The 25,681-nt window shown below is 33.6% G+C and overlaps 1 protein-coding gene across 1 annotated transcript in view; it reads left to right on the plus strand.

Moving 5' to 3' along the window:
* The window catches only part of LOC142978418 (uncharacterized), a 120,820-nt gene that overhangs the window by 56,592 nt on the left and 38,547 nt on the right, over positions 1-25,681 (plus strand). Inside the window, exon 2 of the mRNA XM_076122858.1 lies at positions 17,903-17,937. The gene's annotated coding sequence lies outside the window, so the exon portion shown is untranslated. The remainder of the gene's footprint in view (positions 1-17,902; positions 17,938-25,681) is intronic.

The raw sequence follows: 25,681 nt of genomic DNA on the forward strand, positions 1-25,681 counted from the left end.
AAACAAAGTTCATTGTCACTACAGCTTTTAAAGCCTACATTCTTTATTAAACTACCAAAATTTCTTAACCAACATACTTTACCCAACATTCTTCGACAACGGTATAACACTCACTTTACCAATCGTACAAGCACCTCCACATCTGCATAGCCTTACAGTACCAAAAAAACTGCAATGAAGAAACAAATATCTTAAGACATATCTCGAGTAAAAGTTGCACTTGCATCAGTGCAGTGCGCATGCGTAATTAAATAGTGCGCATGCGCATTGAGCTCAGTTACAACTGGCTTTTGTTACGTCAGCGCTATCATAACGTGTTTATTTGTATCGAAATGTGTTGTTTATTACGAAAATCTGTGAGAAAAACTATTGTTCACGTAAAATTTTGGCCGTCAAAAGAATGGTTAAGATGTGGATGTATAATTGGTATAATAAAGAGGTATATATTGCCATATGGGAGTAACATTGTTAATTGCGTAAGTTGAGGGTACAATAATACACCTTTGCCTACTTTGGCTTCAACATTTTGTTGTAGTTTTGTCTTACATTCTCCATCTAAATTTTGCTAACTTTGTGTAGACAATATTATGATGATTGGAATACACCTTAATACCACCTACACAAGTAAGTAATATACCTGAATCTATCCCTATTTTAAAGAACGTATTTTTAATAGTGTCGAGTGAGAGGAAATAGCAAAAACTCGCAGTCCCTCATTTCAATATTCAGTTAATTAACTATGAGTTTTTCAATAATATTATCAGTCATGCAGGGTTCAGTCAGCGACGTAATCAGCGATGTAACCTTCGAAGGCTTCAGGTTTTTAACTACCAAACCTAAAAAATACCAGTTTTAAATAATGAGGTAATTGAGATCTTATCATTAAAAAATACTAAAGTCCTTGATTAAAACCAGCCCTATATCTTTACAACTTATTTAATACTTAAAAAAATGCACTCTTTTTGCATATTCTTGTTCTTTTTCTTAACAAATGAGTGGACATTACTGTATTCTTGCCAAATAAAGAATTTTGTTTTGAGATTATCCGCGAATATGATCGTTCGGACGCCATTTTGGTGAAACTGTTATTTTTTGACATTGTTTTGCTAAATCTGGCTTGGTTACGTGTTTCTGGATTGTGAAGATAATGAAGGATGATATAATGCACATTTTTTTAAAGTCAGACGACTAAACTTGCAAGTCAAAAACGCCAATTTGGTTTTAGAGTAAATTTTGAGCCATGCAACTTTTCGTTTCTTTATTTAATCCGTTTATATGATTTATAAGCTTTTTGAACTTTTATAAATCATGTGTAGTTTCTTATGTATATTTCAAAGCCCAAAACTACTGTATCAATACAGACAAATTTTGCAAATGTATAAACATTATAAATTGAATCGCCACAGATTTACGTCCATGGATATACAAACTTATCACGTGTATTCATTTGCAAAATTTTTCAACATAGGAAAAAGCAACTCGTTGTTGCCTCGGGTGTAAACTATTATAAAATAATTGACAGAAGTCCTGTTAAGTATATGTTTACGGAAACAGACATTCGCGTCGGTGTTAATTTACACGGTTTTTACATTCGTTTATCATTTTTATCATACCGTACGGAACCGTACGCGTTTGTACCGGCTCGCGTGTAGCCACGGCATCCTAATTGTGAAGGAAGTCACGTTGAAATACTGTTTCTTATGTTTTTATTATGACTCTTAAGAGAGCATAAACATTTTAATATCACACGGCATCTTTGAGTTTGTTTTAATTCGTATGTATAATGCTTGTTGATTTTTTTACTTGAATTGTATTTTTAATAACGTTTACTGTTAAAGGAAATGTGCGAGGAATTATTTTAAAAGATTACCTTTAAAACTAAACTTACTAAATTATCATATTTTATTGTAATTCTTACTAACTGTAACTTAGATCATCAGGAAAACTGTTTCGTCTTCGAATAAATGTATTGACGGACCCTGAAAAAAAATAACAAAAGCGGAGTATAAACTCGAGTATATTAATTTAACAATTAATACCGACATAAAAGAATCTGGTCGTAAGAACAAAAAGCAGCGCAAAATGATTTACAAAAAATGTTTTACATTCATTCATAGACAATCTTAATAGAACTCCTTTTTCAAAAATTGAACGTAAACAAACTCGTATCTTCCGCGATACCGCGGCCATATTTGAAATTTGAATACAAGAAAACATACTTCATTCCCTGTCATAATATCAAACATAACGTTAGGTTAATTTTAATACAAACACCACTACTAATTCAAAATGTTGTCTGTTTCGCATTAATTTCATTGCAGATACATGCCCGTTAGAATTTAATTCCGTAAATACATTACTCGGGTTAGTTGAACGTGTAAATCTTATTAGCGTGTCTATATAATTTTACATGGGATTTTGCTAAGGTGATCGTTTGGAATGTTAGTTTGTTATGCAATGTAGCTTACGGCTTTTGAAAATAGGGTATTTGTAGTAATTTCAAAGACTGTGACATATTTTTTATTCTGTTGTCATTTATGACGGAGGAATTGTGGAAAATTGTTTTTTAAAATGGCCATTTTCAGCCATTAGGGCGTATTTTTTATCTGTGAGTCAAAGCTGCAAAAAGGCTTGATAGACTTTATACATATTTCTCAGAACGTTTCAGTTGTTGCTGTTTTGTAAGCATAGATTCGACGTTTTACCGAGAACAGTAACTGGTAACATTGGTGTTAGAAATAGTTTTCATTTAATAGATAATCCATGTTTTCCAATACTCTAAAGGCCATAAAAAGCGCGCCAATCGCCATCTTGGAAATCCGATCTGTCACTTTCTTCCATGCGTTCCGATTCACGTACATGTCGTAATCAGTCAAAGTACGTAGACATAAATACAAAAAATAAATCAATTCCGAACCAAGCTTGTCACTATAATAGGAAAGAAAGTGAATTACTAATAGAAAATGAAAGTACGGACGTGTTGTACGGAAATTATTAATATTGAATGTATTGCGATGTATTTGATTGAAATATTACTAGCTTATGCGATACTACAATTTATTCCATGGGAATGTATTAACTTATGGATTTAGCTGTATTTGTTAAGTTTACTATTGATTATTACTACATCTCTCCAATAACTTGTAAAACACGAATGAGAGAAAAGAGATATATTTTTATTGCACATATTAAATTGAAGCTTTTATATACTTTTGCTACAGAAACTGTAAAATCTGTGCATAAATTCAAAAAATATTTAGGAAATAAATATCGTCGAAATCATATCATTAAATTTACTACAATTTATTATTCCGTACCGTAACACATTTTTATAAACACAGTCAATATACACAGAACCAAATTCATTCACGAATACAAAATTTCACACTATCTTTAAAACAAATGAATTTGAATGCACCGTGTCAAATAAAAATCAATTTGTATAATATTTATGTATTTTAAACAAAATTATAAAAAAAAACGTGATTTGCCAAATTCATTATAAAATCATTGCATCATATTATTCGGCGTGCAAATATTTTAATTGATAATTTATTCTGTATTATTGAACTGAAAATCAATGAATTATGAATTCAGGGTCGATTGATTTGAGCGCAATGTAATCACTGTTTATGCAGTAAGGTTATTTAATATTCATTTGAAGTTGGAGATGCAATGATCTTTTAAAGTACGTTTTTTATTTATTTTTGTTTTATTGTTTACATTGTAGTAGTAGTAGAGCCATGTTACTGGCTCGAAACGATTTCCTAGGACCAGCAAGCTTGGTTTTTAACGGCGTGTAGTGATGCATTTCACAAGAGGTGTGCTTTTCAGCAGGTACATAGGAAAACTTTTGATAGCATTCAGCGGTACCAAAGTTTCCCTGATTAGTGCCGTAAGCTGGTCGAGGGTGGTTTTAGTCGGTAGGAATCCGACATAACACGACTTTCGATAACCCATTTTCGATAGCAAACAAATTAACCAGTCAGAATCATTAAAAACCCTAAACAGGTACTAAGCCTATCTGCATGAATACCCCACATCAAAGCCATTACCATAACACCAGCGATGCATTTAAATACCATTGCATAACTCTATTGTAATACAAGACCTGTCAAGGGCTCACATACATACAAACATACAAACAAACGTGCACCTCACGTTTCATGTCAATGCCATTACCAAATTACAACCAACCCACATCAAGGTGAAAGGAACCTTATTTTTAAAGTGTTAGAGTTGATTTTCGTTTGTGGTTGAACGTGATCTTGGTAGCGAAATGTCTGTCAGCAATTATTTGGCGCGATGACCCTAGTTATTTGGTAATCACGGAGTTGCTGTGTAGTATGATAGTGAATTATTGTGCTGTGAAACTTTTTGAATGTTTTTTTAGTTAGTTTGCCTTTTTTGCTTAGAGTTTTTATCCATTACACGTGTTACTACGTTAATCTTACGTATTACTGAATGTACCACTACATCGGAAAGGGAGTAGAGCCTTATGAGAATAGCTAGCAAGAAACTCACGGCCAGTCTTTTGAATCTCTAGATGATTTACAATGTGGTTGATATTATAATTGATAAAGCGAGGAGCTGCGAACAATCAGTAATGTAAACTAAACGACAAGGCATAACTAAACCTCCAGAAATTTTTTTCAACAAGCTAAGTTTACAAAACGGTTTCTAGAAATGCTGTTTTTTATTTTCTTCTGTTACCAAAATGATGTAAGCCAATCAGGTGACAAACAAAAAAGAAGAGTAATGTTCTTTCAAACATAAAAACCGAGCGTAAAGCAGTAAAAAGTAAAATAGAAACTGCGTAATAGCGCGTAAAGTTGGTTTTATTACTGGCAATACGTAATGTGGACTCTCACTATCACTGAAGATAATATATGATTTGAGAACTTCTGATATATTCCAACTGCTAGCCCGCTACTTCGTCTGTTTAGGAAGTTTTCCGGGGTAAAAATATTCATATATGTATTACTTCAGATTATAAAATGTATAACTAACTTGGTGCCAAATGTCACGCACAGACTTAAACTGACACTTTTTCATAGGAGCTGGCAGAAATCAAAAACTGCCACGCCGCTACCTCGGGAGGTCGTGGGTTTGATTCCCTTTGTACTTTGAGTCCGTTGTTTGTGTGTTTGTAGAAGTCCCCGCGACACTAGAGCAACTCTTAGTACGGGAGTAGTCTTTATTAAAATAAAAAGACAAAACTCTACAAACTTCCCTTACGTTATTCTTATCCATAAATCTTGTGATATAGAACCACCGTTGCAGGTACTACCTGATTTTTTTTCAGGCCGCCATCACCGATATGATCTTTGTATGTCTATCTAGGGCGTTCTCTCATCTAGAAGGTGTAGCCAACGAAACTAAAAATTCATTCTAACAAACTTTCGCATCAATAATACTAGTAAACGAAAGGAAAGATTCTATCACAGATCATTAGTTTTTATTACCTCATATTACCTGCAATTCACTTTTACATACACAGCAATAAATCAAAGAAACATCGTTCTTTACTTCGCAAGCGTATATCTCATTGTTTACGACTTACAATCACTGTCGGTTTTAACGTGTAAATTAACTGGTTCAAATATAGGTAACAAGTTTGTTTCAAATTGACAGTGGAAACTAATAAAATTTAGAAGTTAATTGTCTGTAAAGTTGATTGTTTCCTTGTCATGTTCAGCTTCATAAATATGATGTTTGTATTGCTAGAATGTTTGCCTGCTACTGTGAGTGCCTTAACTGAATAATATTTTGATGTTTATCCTGAATGAGGTGATGATGAAAGGTAGTTTTCAGAGCCCTAACTATCTAATGATTAGCTCCTTAAGCCCTATCTGATTACCTGAAGGACATTCATAAGATTTTCATAAATTTACTGTACTTTCAGGATCGTAGCAACTGGCGTTCTTAGGACTCTGCCTACCCCTTAAGGTTAAATGGCGTAATTTTATGTTTGTACGAAATAGTAATTCTTGTGAAAAGTTCTAGTGTCAAATTTGTAAAGGTTCGCCCTTTGTAATCTGGCTGAAGGCTTTGGTTTTGCCTTCGCAAAACCAAAGCCAGCCAGATTATAGTAGCTCTAGTATAACAAAAAATAAACCCGTGTTATCGCATTGACATCTTCAACAGTAAATAATAAGAGCAACCACTTCAAAATCAATCCATTTACCTCCTTGCCTGACTATAAACCTGACTTTACACAACAAGTACCAGTTACCACTAACTCTACAACTCGTAACCTATTTACGCCAGCTTCAGAATTAATGAGGTTACACTGAATGCTATTATTAACTAAGTGATGAATGCTGTGGTCCAAAACCAGTCCTTTACGAGTTCCTATGAAATGCTAGAAGTGATGTAATTGGTTGTTGGTCGATTAAACTGAGAGCTGAGATAACCGATACATATGTATTCGCCTCCTAAGTCTTACGAAAGAATTTGAGGATTAAAAACTTAAGATTTAATAATCGTTTGTGCGTTTTAAACTTTTAACACCTTTTTATATGACTGGGCGAGAAAATAAATAAAAAAATCCATGTAGTTAATACAAGTAGAGCTTGTACGATAGAAGAACTAATAAATAATTTTATACTTCTAAATATTAAGCAATATAGATAAATGGCACAGAACAGATACTCGTGTTCGTCATACAAATATTTTTCCCAAGTGGGTTTTGAACCTATCACATATGGCGCTACGGTTATTGCGGCGAGATCACCTGTAACCACTGAGCTAAATATCGAGAGTAAACAGTTTTTTTATGTATATAGAGTTTCCTTTATGTCCCTAACTTGACCCATGACCATTTTGCTCGGCGATGGAAATACAAGTCAACAAGTCGGTAAGAAATAACCCGTAAGCTGGTCACATGTACTGAAACGTAATTTCTTGGGAATAATTCTGATTCACTGCGTGTAGGTACTCGTAGTACCGTGTACTGTGACTCATCAATCATTAAAAGTTATAAAGAATGTCGTGCCCAAAAAATCACCGATTTGGACAGTAAAATAAATTCTGGGCACGCACGACAAACATATCGAAGTTGAGTGTATATGAATACTTTCTGGAATAACTGTGCGTTCTCCAAACAGTTATTGGAAGTACAATATGACATTTGCTGTTATCGAATACTCATAATATACTTACGGCCAGAGAATTTTTCTGTTATACACTTTGATTTTATCTTTAACAAAGACATAATTATATTTTAGTTTATTTATACAAACGCTAATGAATTATGAAAAGCTAAACCTTTTTCATTACTGATTGATGAAGTGAACCGAACAGTGAAGTAAATATTAATATAGTCACGAACAGACACATATTAAAGATCTTTGGTTTCATCATCATTAGGCTGTATCCAACTATTGCAGTTGATTCAAGTGGCGTCAGACAGAGGAATATTTGAAACCAATGAACATCTTCCTTTGTGGCTTAAAAGGCCTATGCGAGAGTAACAACCGCGACCGATTTTTGGCAGATGAAATATCATGGTCGATTCTGGTTATAATCACGATATATTCTTTAAGTATGCAGCATCAACGCAAACATTAAAATAAAGATATCATGCAATCAATCGGAGCACATTTGACCTTTGCGTTACGAAAACAAAAGAACGATCTATTTCCTATTTTTTTAACCAAACTTCCTCTAATACAAAAACCAAATATTTATTTAAACACTAAACCAGATCTTATTTAACATGCGTTTAAGGCAATTTCCTTATGAATTGAGGTCAGAATTATTAGTGCAGTGCGAAATAGACTTGTTATTAGATCATAGTTTTATTTGAGAAAGATATTTGTTCTTTGTTTTTTCAAACCTTGAGATTGAAAATATGCATACATACATAATTTCTCGCACGTTCTACGCGAAGGTTTAGACAGAGGTGTATAAAATATTAACCATGTTAGTCCCATGTAATAAATCTTAGTCCTATGTAATTGGGGGTGAGTCTATTGCCATTACAGACACATTATCAAACTCCAGGGTACTTTTGGGAAACATTTTAAATTAAATTACAAAATACGAATAGCACTTTTCCCGACTCGGAAATCAAATCCGACATCTCATGATCGTCACTTGCATTCACTACCGACTTTGCCATCTCTGCTTAAACCTTCGAGTATAACAGCCGTGATAATATGCATATAACATAGGAAAAATTTCTCTCGGCCCGAGAACCGAACATGAATCTTCGTAATGCGATCGTTTACTCTAGTCACTAGTCATCTCTATCTCTACTGAACAAAGCATTAGTTGCCACTGGCCGACCATACTTACCGTCCATAAATTTTATTGCCGAGAAAATGATACTCGTTTAAAAGCTTTTATTTATCCCAGATCTTGCGAGTCAATGTACACAAATAACCGGCCAGTGTCGATAAAAGGAATCTATCTAGATATATACTAACTGACTGCCATACAAATAAAAAAAAATAGTGTCACTTAGGGGTTTGAAAAATAGCATCTCATACCTACTCAATATGCTCACAAAATTTCATGAGAATTGGTCAAGCCGTTTCGGAGGAATACGGTAACTATCATTGTGACATGGAAATTTTAGATATAAGATTACTTGTCCTGCATGATTGACTGACTGATAATCATCGCACAGCTTAAACCATATAAGTTAGAAACATGAAATTTGGCCAAAGGATGCCTTTTATGATGAAGGCACCTCATAAGAAAGGATTATTTAGTAATTCACCCTTAGGGGGTCAAATAAGGAGATGAAAGTTTGTCATTTTCCGAGCTAGAGGCATGAATTTTCATATTTGGAGTTTTCGTTTGAAATAAATAAGCACATATTTCAGGATTTTTGGAAAATTATTACGATTTAAATTAAAGCTGAAAGTCAACTTTTATTTTCCTAACTTTTACGCGAGTGAAGCCGCGTAGGTCCACTAGTCGTTGTATAAGCACTGTTTTTATGTAATAGGAAGCGGTGTCATTCGTGAGGTTCCGTAATATGATTAGCGCCTGCCGAGTGTGACCGACGGTATACACGAAGTTAAGTAAATATTATGAAGGTTTAGCTCTGAGATGAAAAGGGATTGCTTGTATGTGCTAATTGGTTTTCTAGTGGATTTTTTCTATGGAATGTGTGGTTTTATTTGCTATTGAAATGGTAAGGTTAAATACCTTGACTTAAACCAAAGAGTTGATGGTACAGAGTTCGATTTCAAGTCTAGAGTAACATGAAAATTATGCAAAGTATTTGTACCAAAATAGGTTATAACCACACATAGCTACGTAACGAAAAAAATATTGCCAAGAACCTATTCCTTTTTATTGAAGTCTGTTTAGAAATCGTTTAAAATCTGAAAGTAAAGATCTACCTTGAATATGTTAAATTAACGCGTTAATTCCCGTCATCTATATTTTAAACATGTAACACAAAAGTTTAAAAATTAATAATAATATGTACTTTGAGAAAAAAAACATCCGTCTTTTGTGGGTATTAACTCCCTACAGCAGAATATTCCATAACGAAACATATTTTATTCAATTAAAAAAACAATACAGCAACGCTATGATTGGTTTATTATCTGGGGGCACGGAAGTGCCCCCGCAAGTCGAGCAAAAAAAAAGCGACACGGCCGTAACATCCTTTTCTCGAAGCAATTCGGGCTATTTTGACACCCCTATAATTTCGTTGTGGATAAAACAAGAAGCCTGGATTTTCAGCAACTAATTAGTCATTGTATAAACACGGTATATTTAAAATTTCAGTCAATTTGAACCAGTAGTTTAGGAATGACAACTTGTTAAAATTTTGAATTTTGTCACTCACTGATTCACTGACCCACTGACTCACCGATCATCAAAAGTCTAAGGTACTTCTAGCAGACTTAGAAGCTTAAAATCTAGAATACAAATAGGGTTTAGTGTCTTAATCATGGGAAAAATTTAATATTTTCTAATTTCGGTCCAGTTTTCTAAATACACCAACTGCAACAATAACTTTGTAATCCCATATAAATGTATAAGATTACAAGGTTACATTTGCAATTAATGAATTATTATTACAGTAGAAAATAAAATAAATAGGTGTAAATAGTAAATAGGTACCTACTATATGAGACATAACGGGGGAGGGGGTATAGGGTGGATAAGGGTGTTTAGCCCATGAAACTGAACAACATTCCCATAGGAAAATATGTTGAATTATGAAAAAAAAACGTTTTTCCATACAAATTGAACTTATGTTCGCTCTACAAAAAGAAGTGAGATGCCATCAAAAACATTCTGTAAAAACCTCAAGTCTCGCCGTAAAAAGTTGTGAGATCGATATAATACCAAGTCGATTAATCTATTTAGTCTCTACTTAAAGGACCTTCTGTCTTAAGTTATTACGTATGTTATTATCATGCCAATTTAATAAAAAATACCTTAAAAACAATTAGATCGACTTGGTCATCGCAAGAAAACACAAATTCGCCATTAACATTTCAGGAGCATTAACTTCTCGTCGTGCTGTGTAGTGTGATACATACTAATAATTAAATCATGCGATGGCCAGGTCGGTCTAATTGTTTTAAAGGTATTTTTTATTAAATTGGCATGAAAATAACATACGTAAAAACTTAAGACAGAAGGTCCTTTAAGTAGAGACTAAATAGATTAATCGACTTGGTATTATATCAATCTCACAACTTTTTACGGCGAGACTTGAGGTTTTTACAGAATGTTTTTGATGGCATATTTATTGTCAAGGAAACAATAATAAAATAAATCAATCATAACAATGTCCACTGAACTACAAGTGTGAAATAATTACTACCAATGTATAAAGTTTCACGTAACCGACACTAGCGGGCGCCACGGTCTCATATCGAGTTACTCACCGCATCCTCGGAGCACGCGCTCGCTTCCGCTTGTAATGTAGCCTCTACCTTATTTATTGTGCCACCTTTGAACTGTGGAAGATTTAAGGACCCTTTTAGACAATGCTGGAAGTATAGGGTTACTTTAAAATGGTGAATTAGAAGCTGTTTAAAGTTATTTAAATTTTATAATATTGTTTGGTACTTATATCTATTTTTATTGGTTTTTGTTGTGTCGGTCAATCTATTTTATTAGGTACTTATTATTTTAACAAAATGACCACAATTTTGGAAAACTAAATTTGTTAATGAGTGCAAGGATTTGAAATTTTCATAGCACAACCTGCCTTTTGAGGGACTTTATTTGGTATACCTGGTTTCATCACGGAATGACATCTATGCGATAAATAAGATGATACAAATAATTTAATACGGACAGAGCCAGTCTTCACCTTGCAAAACTTATGAATTTTGAATTTTAGGCAAGTGCACGACCTACTTTATCAAAAAACTCTGTATAAAAATCGTGCCAATAAGATAATATCTAAACCTTAAACTTCAACAATAGCAACACATAATAAAAGCCTTTAATTTGTCAAAATAAATAGATCAGATAAATCTTTAACACCTATCAAAAAGTATTTAATAAGAATGATCGAGTTTTTTGCTAGACTCTTAAATGTCAAACTTTAGCCTTCGTACAGCTCAATCAGTAAGCCGCTCTGATTGCTTGTTATCAAGGTTGTATATAAAATGTCAGTTAGAAATAGATTAAATGACCGGCAAGTAGACCTTCTTATATATAAATAGGTAATTTTTGGTACCACTTCATTCTTTTAAAGGGACAACATATTCCTATCCCTTTGGCACATTTCATCACACTAGTAAAGTTTCAAGTAATCTTGTTGTCATATGTCGTGTTGATAACTAAACTATATTCTATTTATAAGAATATTTCAACAGAAATTACACTTTGTTTGACTCGGGAATCGAGCCCGGATCACACAAAAGTACAGGATCAGCCACCACACCACAAATACTACGAAAAAAGATTTCAAAATAAATGTACCCGGATCTCATAAAAGTATTTATAAACGACCATTTGTCCCACACATATCACCACTACGAAAAACGCTTTCAAAGTAGTCAGTATACTAAAACTTGCTGTTCAACATCATACGATCCCTCAAAATATTACTAATCATACCTAAATTTTTTGTAATAATCTCTTTCACACCGCAAATGGCAGTATATAAGTATCCAAAAGTAATTAGTTACTTATGAAAGTTTTAACCTTGACTACAACCTCGATCATTCACTCCACCAATTATCTTATCGAAAACCCCTATTAAAAACCATTAATGAAAACCTCACACCATTGATAAATTCCCACGAACTAACGGACGTGAAAATGAGTAAAAAAATACTTTTAACTACTACCGAACATTGTTCTGTCCGAACTTTAAACCATCACATGACAACGCTCTAATTTACGACATGTATAATCATCATCATATTTCAATTAATTTACACAAAACTAAGATAAATTATACACCAAAACTTTCCTTATTAATCAGCCTATCTATTGGTGAAAACTACATTAAAATCCGTTCAGTAGTTTCAGAGTAAATTGCGAACAAACAAACAGACACGAACTTTAATTTACAATACTATGTAGTGAATGTTTGTTCGTAAGGTCACTTGCCCCGGTAGCTACTTCTTAAAACGGATCTTAAATTATAGGCTCGGATTTCGATAAAAAATTATCAATGATGGTTTTAGATATAATGAAGCCAATATTGGACCACCGGAGGTTTTTTTTGTTACTTTATTGGTTGTGAGCCATGGGAAAACGATTGCTGGCAATTAACACAGCTGTAAAGCCTTTCAAGGTGTTTTTTGTATGTAGAGTTCAAATATAAATTGGTAAAAAATACTGTGAAAAAATTGTCACGCCAAATAAGAACAAAAAAAATACAAAAGAATAATGATAAAAAAATCTAGTTTATGTAACAAGATGAAATATTTGCGCTAAAAATAAATTAGAATCTATACATATTAAATCACTTGTTCTGACTAACTTGTCAATATTGGGGTCTTGATTGCGAAAATCACAAGTAATTAATTTGCCGACAAAGTGATTAATTTGTCGGCAAATTAAGGAGAAAAGTAAGTAAAAAACGGTAAACCAATAGCTGAAAAATTATTTCAAGCGCTAAGCAATAATTGTTCCTCCATTCCATTAAAAAGTGTTAATAAACTACCCAAGTAGCAACCTACACAGTAAGCAGCAACATTGTACAATTAAATTATTAGCATTATAAATATTAATAACCATCAATATATAAAGGGCAGATGCTACAAACATCAAACTAAGAAATTCTTGTTAAAACTAAAAAACATAACATAAAATACAGTCGGCGTAAAATTCTCACATAGCATTCAATATAGATGTACTTATTTTTTTCTAACTCCCTCCACCACTCATGTAATTATAAACCTTAAGTTCGAAGCGTTAAGGTTGATTTTTGTTTGGTCTGTGTGAGATTTATGACGTTTTGTCTATGAATGCGCACGCGCAGGTGAATCGTGCAAAAACGCAATGAGATCACCATCGCGTTGTCATTTAGACGTGACATGTTCCTCTGTAAGGTATTACCGTAATGCAAGTTAGATACAGAAGTATCACATGAGAATGAATTAGTTTGAGCTTTAGAGAAACAGATCAACGTTGTGTAGTGTTGTTTATGAATGAGGAACGGGTGAATATGGATTGATAGCCAATAAGTAATTTTAAGATTGGCTGGTTATGTCCTGAGTTGTTACGGAAAGCCAGTCTTTTAAGGCTAGTTTTCTGGACAGGGAAGTTTTGATAGGACTGAAATCACTGAAATATACTTAATAAAAAATGATTTCATAATTCATCTCTAAATTTACCGTTTGGGTAAGCAGGAATTTCCTTTTAGTTTCCCAGTCATCAATGTCACTATACTTACAAAGATTTATTTATATTCTTCTTAAAGTTGAAGACCAGCCTAGGGTCTAAATTGGTTTTCTAATTGACAGCTCATGAAAGAATACTTATATAAAGCTTTGGTTACTGCAGGATAATGCTACCTAACTATCACAACCATCAATCGTAGTCTCTCTACGCCATATTTATTTACAACATTTTAGGCGCCATTAACTATCTCTTCTTGTACTCCAATTTAAATAACCTTTGAATATTTCAAAAACGTTTCTACTCTATACTTCTGTCACTCTCCTGGCTATCCTTGACTGTCCATACGTGACGTATTCAGATCTGAGGCACGGATCACGATCCATGGCCACGATACCGTGATGACAGATAGGATTGAAAACTCAATGAATACCACGGATTGCTATAACGCTGGTTAGATAGGCTCGTTAGATTACCCGTGTGAATAGCTGTGTAAGGAGAAAATGTTTAACTTAGTATAATATTTAAATGTGTACATTATAACTTAGTAGAAAGCCTCTCGTGCGAGATTCATGGATGGCGGAGGTATATATATAAAACTAGCTGATCCGCGCAACTTCGTTTGCGTCACATAAGAGAGAATGGTTCAAGATTTTCCCCGCTTTTGTTACATTTTTTATTGCTACTCTGCTACTATTGGTCGTAGCGAGATGATATATAGCCTATAGCCTTCCTCGATAAATGGACTATCTAACACTGAAAGAATTTTTCAAATCGGACCAGTAGTTCCTGAGATTAGCGCGTTCAAACAAACAAACAAACAAACTCTTCAGCTTTATAATATTAGTATAGATATAGACTAGCTTTTACCCGCGACTTCGTCCGCTACCTGAATTTTCCCATGGGAGTGCTTCATTTTCCCGGGGTAAAAAGTAGCATATTATGTCCTTTCTCGGGTAACAAAATATCTCCAAACCAAATTTCATGCAAATGGGTTCAGTAGTTTAGGAGTGATTGAGTAACAGACAGACAGGCAGACAGAGTTACTTTCGCATTTATAATATTGGTATGGATTCATGGGTGGCGAAGGTATGTATATAAAAATCATAATTGAGAACATCAGTGATTTTGATATAACAGCTGATGATGGTCTGTTTGGTACAGCTATTTTAGAAATAAACATAATATTTTATATCTAGATTAATCGCGCGTACCAAGGCCCTCTACAAAGTTTTCGCACATAAATAGCATTTTTCTAAGTTAATTTTCAAAAAGACATAGATAATTATTTTGTCTCGGTACTCTTGAAATGCATTAATTGTGGAGACATAGTCTTCATAGGACACACAAAAGTATTTGTCTGTGAATCATATATGTACATATTTATGTACACAAATTTTAGTTTAAGTGATAATAATCAAAGCTACATAATAGGTGACTCTTCGAAACAGTTATCGTAAATTTAAATATGGATAGATCTTCAATGTATTATATTTATTGTAATGGTTCCTTAATAATAACACAACACATACATTTTCTATATTAATTATTTAGATCTCAGAATACATACACAAACAAGGAACCTTTTCATCCTAAACAATTTTCAACCTACCATTAAAATTTAATTCCTCAAAAGCGTTCAACAACCCATCTACCAGGTCTTCAGCTAATCAGATCTGAATATTACGACCTGGAACAAGCAAGGGACATTTACTAGCCATAACAAAACGATTGTAGTACCGATTGTCGAGCTGGACTCGTTTTTATCTGCCATCTCTTTTTAACGAAGCACACCGGAAAGGGACATAATATTACTGGTGAATTTAAAGGTGTGGTAATCTAGGTTTTAGTATTACCACCCAGTTGAGTAGATTTTCGAGAAATGAGAAACTTATGCTGGACAAAATGTATTTTAATTATAGTTTTCAACTTTACATATGTACACTATTTTTAACATTATATTACAGATTTGTGAGATTCTTAACGATTTTACCGATGAAAAGCCTTCGCAACTACGAGAAATCTAACTGTTAGACGACTTGTGACAATTCGACAATTTATTTCTTTGCTCTCTGCCTACCCCTATAAGAAAAAGGAGTGTTTTTTTGTATGTATGCAAATCCTATGCATCAAAAGCCTAGTCTTATAGTAAAACATGATCATTATGACTTTAAAAAGTCCATAAAATAATTCAATGTCTTTTAATTCATGTATCCATATATTAATATGATTTACTATCTATTACTTACTTATTATTATATAAATCATCATCACCCACACACGACCTATTAAACTAAATTCTGATCCAACCCTTAAGACCGCTATCTTAACCAGTTTTCACAATATATGCAAACTGCTCAGAAATATGTAGTCAATTGGCACTATTGTACCTTAGACCATAAAAGGGCTGGAATATAGTGACCATTACATTGACAGCGTATCTTTTGAATAAGGCTTCGTTAGTTACGAAGATGTACGAGGTAGCGAAGCGAGGAGAAAGCCTATCTGAGTTTGACTGCTTTCGTGGCGCGAAGGTCGTGGGTTCGATTCCCACAAGGAAAAAATATTTTTGCGATTCACAAATTATTGTTCTGGGTCTGGTTGTACTTTGTGTTTGTTGTCTGTGTGTTTGTAAAAGTCCCTGCGACACAAGAATAATTCTTAGAGTGGGAGTTGTCTTTTTAAAAGTAAAAAGAAGTTATTATTTTTTGGATAGCTGGTGGTCAGCCTAATGTCAAAGTTGTTCAAGCCGTCTGTAAGCTTTTGACATAACCTAGCGGCCTTTATCTAAATTGACAAGACCCAGGACTACTTATGAGCCCTCCGGAACACGAAGTTGCTCAGGTCAAGCACCATTAAGCGGCTATCCATCTTTGGAAAGTCCGCGCTAAGATCGCTTGACCCTGACGCTTACAGGTTTGTAAGCGAATAATCGTTGCTTTAGGACATAGCAGCGTTAAGCATAGCTTACCCTTTTAGGGCTATTCCTCGATTAACTACCTCGCACATCTTCAGTCAAAACACAGCCTAACCCTGTTATGCGTTTGCCAACTAGCTAATGGCATCAATAGGCAGTAGGCTGGCTGCAAACTTGACGTATCTCCTCTGTCATCTCAAATAAACTGGCTTACGACAACCGTCAATGTTATTATTTTTATACTGATGCTGTTCACTGGTATCTGCTCTTTTTTACTGAAAATATGAGATTAACTGTATCAACAATCCTTTCATCAACTAAATATCACAATATTTAATAGATAACGCACTTACCTCCGGTTTCTGAGGTACATTAAGCGGTAGTTTATCTACTCAATAGCGTTTAAAATCATACTCTATTGAATACATAAACTACCGCTGAATGATCTAAAATCAAAACATTTAATTTAACTCCTCAATAAAACAAAAATATTAACAAACTATAGTCCAACAACTTAGTAGAGAGCCTTGTGTGCACGGTGCGCGGGTGACGGAGACACACAAATATCAATGTCATTTGCCCACAGACTTACTACATTAGTTGCCTATTAGCAACTTTTTCGGAAATACACCTAAATCTCAATAACACTCTAAATTCTATATAAACTATACATTCGAAGGCTCTCAAAGGTAGACTATAACTTAGTACCTATAGTCCTATATATCTAGTAAAACAAGACCGTAACTTTAAAGTCGCGTAATGCCGTCAATGCATACATGAGCATGCGCATACCCTCCATTCAGATGGAACGTGTACATCGCGACCTAGGTATAGCCTAGCTATAGCCTAAGTATAGCCTAGGTACTGCCTAGGTATAGCCTGTGTACAGAATTTGTGTACTGTTATTGTATTATATGGGCGCACGCTTTTCTCTATGTTTATTTTCTCGTATAGTTTATATATTATGATGCTGTTTGGTGTGGGATGGCTCAATTTAATTCGATTTTGTGATTTGTTAAGGTTTGAGTGTTTGGGAAGAAAATATGCAACAGTTAAGGAAAATTGTGTGTGTATAGGACAAAAAGATGATACAGAGAAAAATTTAAGAATATTTGACATTTTAAGAATTCGAAATTTCCCTTGCTCTATGTTATGGACTATAGCTCACTTACTTAATGTTGGTAATTTTTGTTACAGATTCGGAACCTTGGACTTGGCCTTAAATTATAAAGGTAAGAATTAAGATAAAAATAATGACTACAAACTATTTCATACTTGCGTACTATTTATCTCTTGATAACTAGTTTTTTACGTTAATTCGAAATAATGCAGTGTATATTTTTCCTTAATGATGAATATACGTAAGTATTAAATATCTTTCAAATTTAAGGTTACTAGTTGTCAATTGAATACACAATAACTGTTATTCTAATAAAAATCGTGTAAGCTCTGTTTAGTTAATGTGTTTTGTCACTTTCAATCAATATTGAAAATGTATTTGAGTGAAAAAGATAAAACACTGCAACTTATCAGAGCTTACACGTTTAAAAGTAAGACAATACGCATGCAGCACGTTTTAAACGAGCGACTTTATATCAAATTGAATATAAGATAATGAGCTCAGTACACAGTTGGGAGGAAATAGTCGAAATAGTTTAAAGCTTACTAGTACCTCTTTTGGGAAGTGTAGTGAAGCATTCTCATCACGTAAACCTTTAAGATGGGACATGATGATTATTTTGTCTATCCCATTAAGTAGAATATAAAAAAAATTGAAAAACAAAATCTTATTTAGACTATTAGACCAGAGATTGACTGCCTCCGTGGCGCAGTGGTTTGGCAAATATGTTTTATTTCATAAACTTTTGACAAGTATTTTAAATCGTCATAACTAGTATTTTAAATCTACCGAAGCAATGTGCTTCGGGGTTGACATTTGAGCGATGTGAAAATATTATGTGTCACATTGGTTGTATTTTGTGTCCGTTGTTTGTATGTTTGTAAAAGTCACAGCGATATAGAGAAATTCGTAGAAAGGTAGTTTTTTTTTTAAGTAAACAGAACAATTTCTACCTAATTTTGTTCAGGTCAAAAATCATAAAATCACTCCTTCTTCCTATAGGGGTAGGCAGAGACCAGAGAACGGCACTTGGTACGATCCTTTGCTTCATCTTCATCCATGCATCTTGTCATACAGAAGTAATAATCATTTATTTAGACTATGACGGACCACTGACCCTATATTTCCAATAATCTAAAGAAACCTATCAGTAAGTCCTAGATATCACTAATAAACAAAACGCCAAGGCAATTTCAACCTTTTTGCTAAACAAATAAGTTTCAATTTCATTTGTATACTGTGACGAGAAAGTACAAAGAACAGATTTGAAACAGTGTTTGTTTGTTTGTTTGTAAGATTACTTTCTATGTAGTGTAGAAGTTCAGATTAAGAGATTGGGACCATAATTATGATTTTAATTCGTTATTAGATTGTAGATAGAATTGATTTGTCAATGTTTAATGGCGAAATTAATGAAAGCGAAAGATAGCACAGTTTCTTTGACAAAGACGTTACTGTTGGCTTAGAAACATTGAAAAAATATTGTTGTTTAAATGGAGTATAACAATAAATAAAATAAATTGAATCCGTTAATGTCCCACTACTGAAGCGTCTCCTCCCGTAATGAGGGAGGGGTTAGGCTTTGAGAGAAAAACATTATGTAAAAACATTATCCAGCGTGTTTAGCACGTGCTACATTTTTTTTGCGAATTCATTCAATAAGGCCTGCAACTAGATGGTCGGACGACATCATAAAAAGGGTAGGGCCGAAATGGATGAGACAGGCGGAGGACCGTATAAAGTGGCGTGCTGAGGGGGAGGCCTATACTCAACAGTGGGTGGATAGATAGATAGATAGATTCTTTCAAAGCAAAATCTGCTTTAAGACTAAATAAAAAGCACTATTTACCAAAGAAGTGCGATAGTATCAAAATATCACTTTTATACTCTATACAATAATTATAACCGTTAATTGCAAAATTTGATCAATGACTACAAGCCGGCCTTCTAATTTCAGATAAATTCATAAATCAAACGCGCTACCATTTTCTACAGGTCTGTAATTTAGTTCAGTATTTTGTAATTTCAATTTCAAGACAAGTTGGACTATACCTCTAGATAAAAGAATGATAATAAGGTATAATTCTATTATAAGTAGGTATTTACACTCAATAACTTTAAAGTAATAGTTTAAACGACTGCAAATCATGAAGCATCGGATTTGATTACCGGGTCGATCAAAGTTCTATTCTCTTCTGGTTTATATTAGATTATTTCTCAATAGTAGCCCGGAGTAGCATAGTGACCATGTACCAGGCAGGTACATAATCTATTACCATGTACCATGTATATAGAATTATCCCCGTCCTCTATTACATGGGACTGTCGTCGAAAACTGCAAAACGTGGATATATTTTGTCCATCTCTGCCTACTACTTCAAATATAACGGGCGTAATCTTGCAAAATAAATAAATGATCACTTAAAACCTCTTCAACAAAAGAAATATTAATATAACTTCAACAAAATAAATATTAATTATTCAACAAAAGAAATATTATTATAATTTATTTGTAAATTTCATATTTAAGAAACAATATGCGTCCGTCGTATTCAAGGAGTCTAAACAAAACTCTATCATAATATAATTATTGATACAAAACACAAAGACTTTTAATAAATCGATCTACTATAATTAAGTTAGTAAGAACAAATTATCTTACACAAAAGAACATCTAAACAAGTCCTTTTATATATTTAAAAAAAAACAGCCAAGTGCGAAACGGTCTCGCGCACGTAGGGCTCCGTACCATTACTTATAAAAATCGCGTTTTGCTGGACGTGTGCCGTTTTAAATATTAGGTCGGGGAAAAAGTCTTTTCGCATTATACTTTGTATGAACTTGTAATAAAATCTCTTTGGCTTCAAGAATCACAAAAGAGTACACGGTTCATTAGGTTTCTTTCTGTGAGCTCGTGAGGTACCCAAATATCGAGCTTTTTTGTGTAGAGAAAATATTTTTTTACAAGTTCATACATACTATAATGCGAAAAGACATTTCCCCCGACCTTATATGTAATTTATTCTGTTTTTAAGTTATAGCGTCAATAGAAATACATCATCTGTGAAAATTTCAACAGCCTAACTATCACGCTCCATGAGATACCTACAACCTGATGACAGACAGCGAAGTCTCAGTAGTAGAGTCCCGTTTTTACCCTTTCAGTACGGAACTCTAATAAGGAACACATCCATGATCATGCGCATCTCTGATTGACGTTTCAATAAAAAAAACTAAAAAAATCGATATTAATCTTTTGTCGGCACATCACTAGTGCATCTCTATGAATAGTGTTGTTACTGTTCTTTTGTTATAGACAATTATCTATGGTGCATAGAGGTTTTGTTATTAAGTTATCTTTATTAGTTTTTAATAATTGTGTTAGTTTATTTTTTGATAGGTGAGTCGTTGAAGTTTAATTTGCTTTGATTAAGAATTATACCTAAGCATTTCGTTAATTAGTTAAATATTATCGTTCGTAAAATATTTATTTTTAACATTTTATTTTCACCTTATAATATACTAGCCGACCCGCGCAACTTCGAGCAAAAGAATTTCTGAACTTTTTGCCCCGACCCAGGATTTGAACCCGAGACCTCTCGCACGGTGTTCACATACACTACCGACCACGCCATAGAGACAGTCAAATCGTAAACATATCGCTGTCAAAACGCACCAATCGCAAACACAAATCTAACATCGATATAATCGACTATGAATCGATTGAAATGCAAAATTAATCGACTATAACGTCAGTTAACTATTCGATATTAAACGGAATAGTTCTCTGTTCCCACGCGTGCGGCCTTGTGACTAATTAGGTAGTGTGCTTGCATAAGCGGAAGCGACAGCGGGAGCGATTTAATTGGCTCACGATTGGAATTCGTAAACGTTTTCGTGACAATGTTACGATAGGTGAATGGTTTCGCACGAAAAACTTGAGAATGATTGGTGAAATTTGAATAAGTATTTCCGTTTGTCGTACTGCACGTTTTTAAATTAACATCCATATTTCCATGCTAATATAAATGCGAAAGTCTTTCTGCCTCTTTATAACTCTTGCACGATTTAAAGGCTGAATTGATTTCGATAAAATTTAACACCGAAACAGTTGAAGAACTAGATTCAAGCAGTTTATGATTTTTTTACATTGAATAAAGGTTAAATCACCGATATTAAATGAAATAAATAAATTTCACCATTTCCCGGGCTACTGCTGGACAAGGGTCATCTCCTGAAATGACTGGATACATAGACCTAAGAACGTTAAAGACTATATACCTTTACGAACTGTTTTAAAGAGATCTAATACATGTAAGAATTGATCACCATGTTTTCCTTTACCCTTAAAATAATGGCTAATTATTTCTATCACACATAACTTCGAAAACTTATTGGTTTGTTACCTTAGCTTTGAACCCTTCCACTTGCGTGGGAAACGAATATTTATACCACTTAGCTATAACAGCTCTCAACAGTCCTACTTAATTTTATTGATCTATAATAGAGGCTCTAAAATATATCCAGTTTCTGCGTTATAAGCCATACTTTGCCGATATATTATAGCTATTGTTACGATGAGAAAATTAATAAACCTACTTACTTTATCCGCTTGTAATGGTACGGCTTTGGCATAGTTAGTCGTAACTAATTTGCACATGCCTACAGTGACATACATTCTATGTATATTATTGTATATAACTTATCGTCATCCATATTTCAGTAAATGCAAAGGTCCTGTCCGTGACGCTTTAATAGAGAATCCAATGTTAATAAAATTCTCATGGATGGCTTAAGACAGAAGATGAAACGTAGACTTTGTTTCATAAATTTATATCTGCGACTAAAATGGGTTATGCAAGCGATCACAGCAGCTATAATTAATATAATTTACTTTTTAAATAGTAAAATCAATTTTCTGGATACCTCAAGTTTTTCCGAAAATTACTCTGCTTAAACCGCACTTGGTCAATGGGTTTGACTCAAGACCTAATAGAACCCCTCCCTCATTAATTAATCCATAAGGACTGGCCTACAAGGGCTCCCTTGATCAGCAGTGGGACAGTAATAAGTTCATTTTATATTACTCCGCTACATACAAACTTGCAAAATCCTTACTTCATCTCTATAATAATAGCATATATTGTGACTATTGCTTTCAAGATGAATATTAGTGCCACGTAAGTGTAAATAAATGCAAATGTAAGTGCTAAAACAGTGTTTATAGACTTTGTTGAGACAAGCATTATTTTAAGGTAGGTACTCAAGGATTAAAAGCGACGTTCTCTTGTAGATGTAGAATCTGTAGATTAAATAACGAAATAATTGTGTATAGAACAAAGACAGCTTTATGAGGTGTTGTTTTGCTAAAATATATTCTATGTTTTGTTGAGCAAAGTTTAGTAAAATAATTCGTCGCTTTAGTTATCACTTTTCTTATCACACATAATTGTCATTTGAACTAGGCTGCATATATTTATCTATCTCCCAATCAAGTCTACACAGCAGAATTACTCGATCAATTTTGATGAAATTAAGCACAGAAATAGAATAGAGTTGTAATTTTTTCCTAAATTACCAGCACAGTAAATGAAAATTGGCATGAACTTAATTAAGATCAAAAAAGTTAATTTAATTAAATATAATACTAATAATACCTTTCTATACACAACTGTATTTCACAATTCACACGAAAGGAAAACTAGTTATACAATAATATAAATTTAGTTGCGTACAAAATATTGTGTTACACACAACGTAAATACACATCGTAAATGTTCACGACTCTCGTTACGCAGATAGTTGTCCGCTGTCGCTTATCGCTTCATCTTGTTAATGTATCATGAGGTTTACGATGTCCGGGTTTGTACGGTTGATATTGTAAATATGTGTAGGGTTGATACGACTATATTATTATGTATTTTATTGAGATATGTTGGTCACTGCTGTGTTTAAATAGAGGATCTATGAAAAAGCGTGTCATATTATGTTATGGATTTTTTTAAGAAAAATATTGAACTTGGCCAGCGTGGTGGTCTCAAGGCCCAGCAGTGGGGCATTAAGTAATTTTAAATTGATTAATCAACTTCACATAAAGAGTAGGACAGGTTCAATACTAAGCTCATGTTAGTTAGGCTGTAGGTGAAGATGTTTTAAGTAATCTTGTCCAATGTAGTGGGTATTAATATAATTTTATATAAAAATTGTAATAGCTGAGATTACAATTAATTAATCATCACATAGTTTTCAAGCCTGATTCCGGAAGCTTAATCTCCTTATAAACATTTCACAGGAATTCGTCCAAAATACAGTATTAAAATTACTTTGAACACAAAAGCCTGTATCAGGTTCTTTTTATCAACCATTTTTTTTTCTAGCTGACTACAAAAATGTTCTGCTAGTCAACCCTATACAAACTTAATTAGAGCATACTATAAAATCTAATAACTTCATTAATACTACTGAACTATGTTTAGTACTTACAATATTTACCTTCCCATTGTTTTACATTACATATATAAGTTTAACATATAAGGAATAAATAAGGGATCCCACTTATAGTTTATATGCGAAAGTTTCGAAACTACTGCAGATATTTTTTATATAATTTGGTACACCGATAAATATACGAATGGTGTTTTCAAAAATATATCATACTAGCTGACCCGGCAAACGTTGTTTTGCCATATTAAATATAAATAAAATTAGCTAACTTATATTTAACATAAAATTAAATAAAAATACATTGTCTAGCGGACACAATTGTGAATCTAAACCATTCTCAGATCAACACACAAAAAATTTCATCAAAATCGGTCCAGTCGTTTAAGAGAAGTTCAGTGACATACACATTTACAGAAGAATTATATATATAAAGATGTATTTTTGACTGAAACAAAATAATATATTCCCAAAGCAGTGGCTGAAATTGTTTTGCTGGTATATTTTTATTATGGTAATTTATAATGAAGTATTAGTACTTACATAAGAGGTAATGTTAAGTTAATGCAAAGTTTAGCAGTGTATCTTTATAATTGGGTGGTGAAAAGTTAAGTTAAGTTTCTTAAATTTGAACCAATCAACTTATAAAACGCAAATTTATATTATGTTCTTTGGTCTCCGCCTACTTCTATGGGGAAAAGCCGTCATTTTATGTACGTATGTTTGTATGAAAAATGTATACTGTCAACTCTCTCAACAAATCTTTCACTAGACTTAACTGTTCAGTAACCCTCTATAAATACGCAACCCCTATAAAAGCCTGCCATCTATGAACGAACAGAGACAACAGATCAAGGGTTGGTATAACAGCGGTGGTTGCATTCAGAGGGTGGTTCCATCTCCTTAAAAATGAGACAGGTGGCATCACAGGAAAAATTAAAAGTCGGTGTTAAGATTCTCCGCAACTGAATGACCTGCCTGGAGCCAGTTGGTTTACACAACGGGCTCAGATACCTATCCATTGCACTACGGATAGGTAAGCCTTACTCGTATGTACTCACAACTTCAATGCTAGTCGCTCAAATAAAGCCACAATTTTTGGAAGTAGGCATTGCGTACGGATGCCTACTTAATTAACATTTGAAATATCCTTCCTCTATATATGTATTTATTAATAGTATAAATGCGATTATTTGTAAGTATGTATGTTGGTATGGATGTTTGTTACTCTTTCACGCAAATACTACGATTACGATGAAATTTGATATATAGGTAGCTGAAGATCCAGAATAACACATATGCTACTTTTTCCAAATGTTCCGGAGTTCCGGAGGGATTGGGATTTACATGGGAAGGGTTTCCACGCGGACGAAGTCGCTACCGGACTCTAGTATTACTAATAAACGTTGTGTAAA

This window comes from Anticarsia gemmatalis, chromosome 14 (assembly GCF_050436995.1).
Source record: "Anticarsia gemmatalis isolate Benzon Research Colony breed Stoneville strain chromosome 14, ilAntGemm2 primary, whole genome shotgun sequence".
Lineage (NCBI taxonomy): Eukaryota > Metazoa > Arthropoda > Insecta > Lepidoptera > Erebidae > Anticarsia > Anticarsia gemmatalis.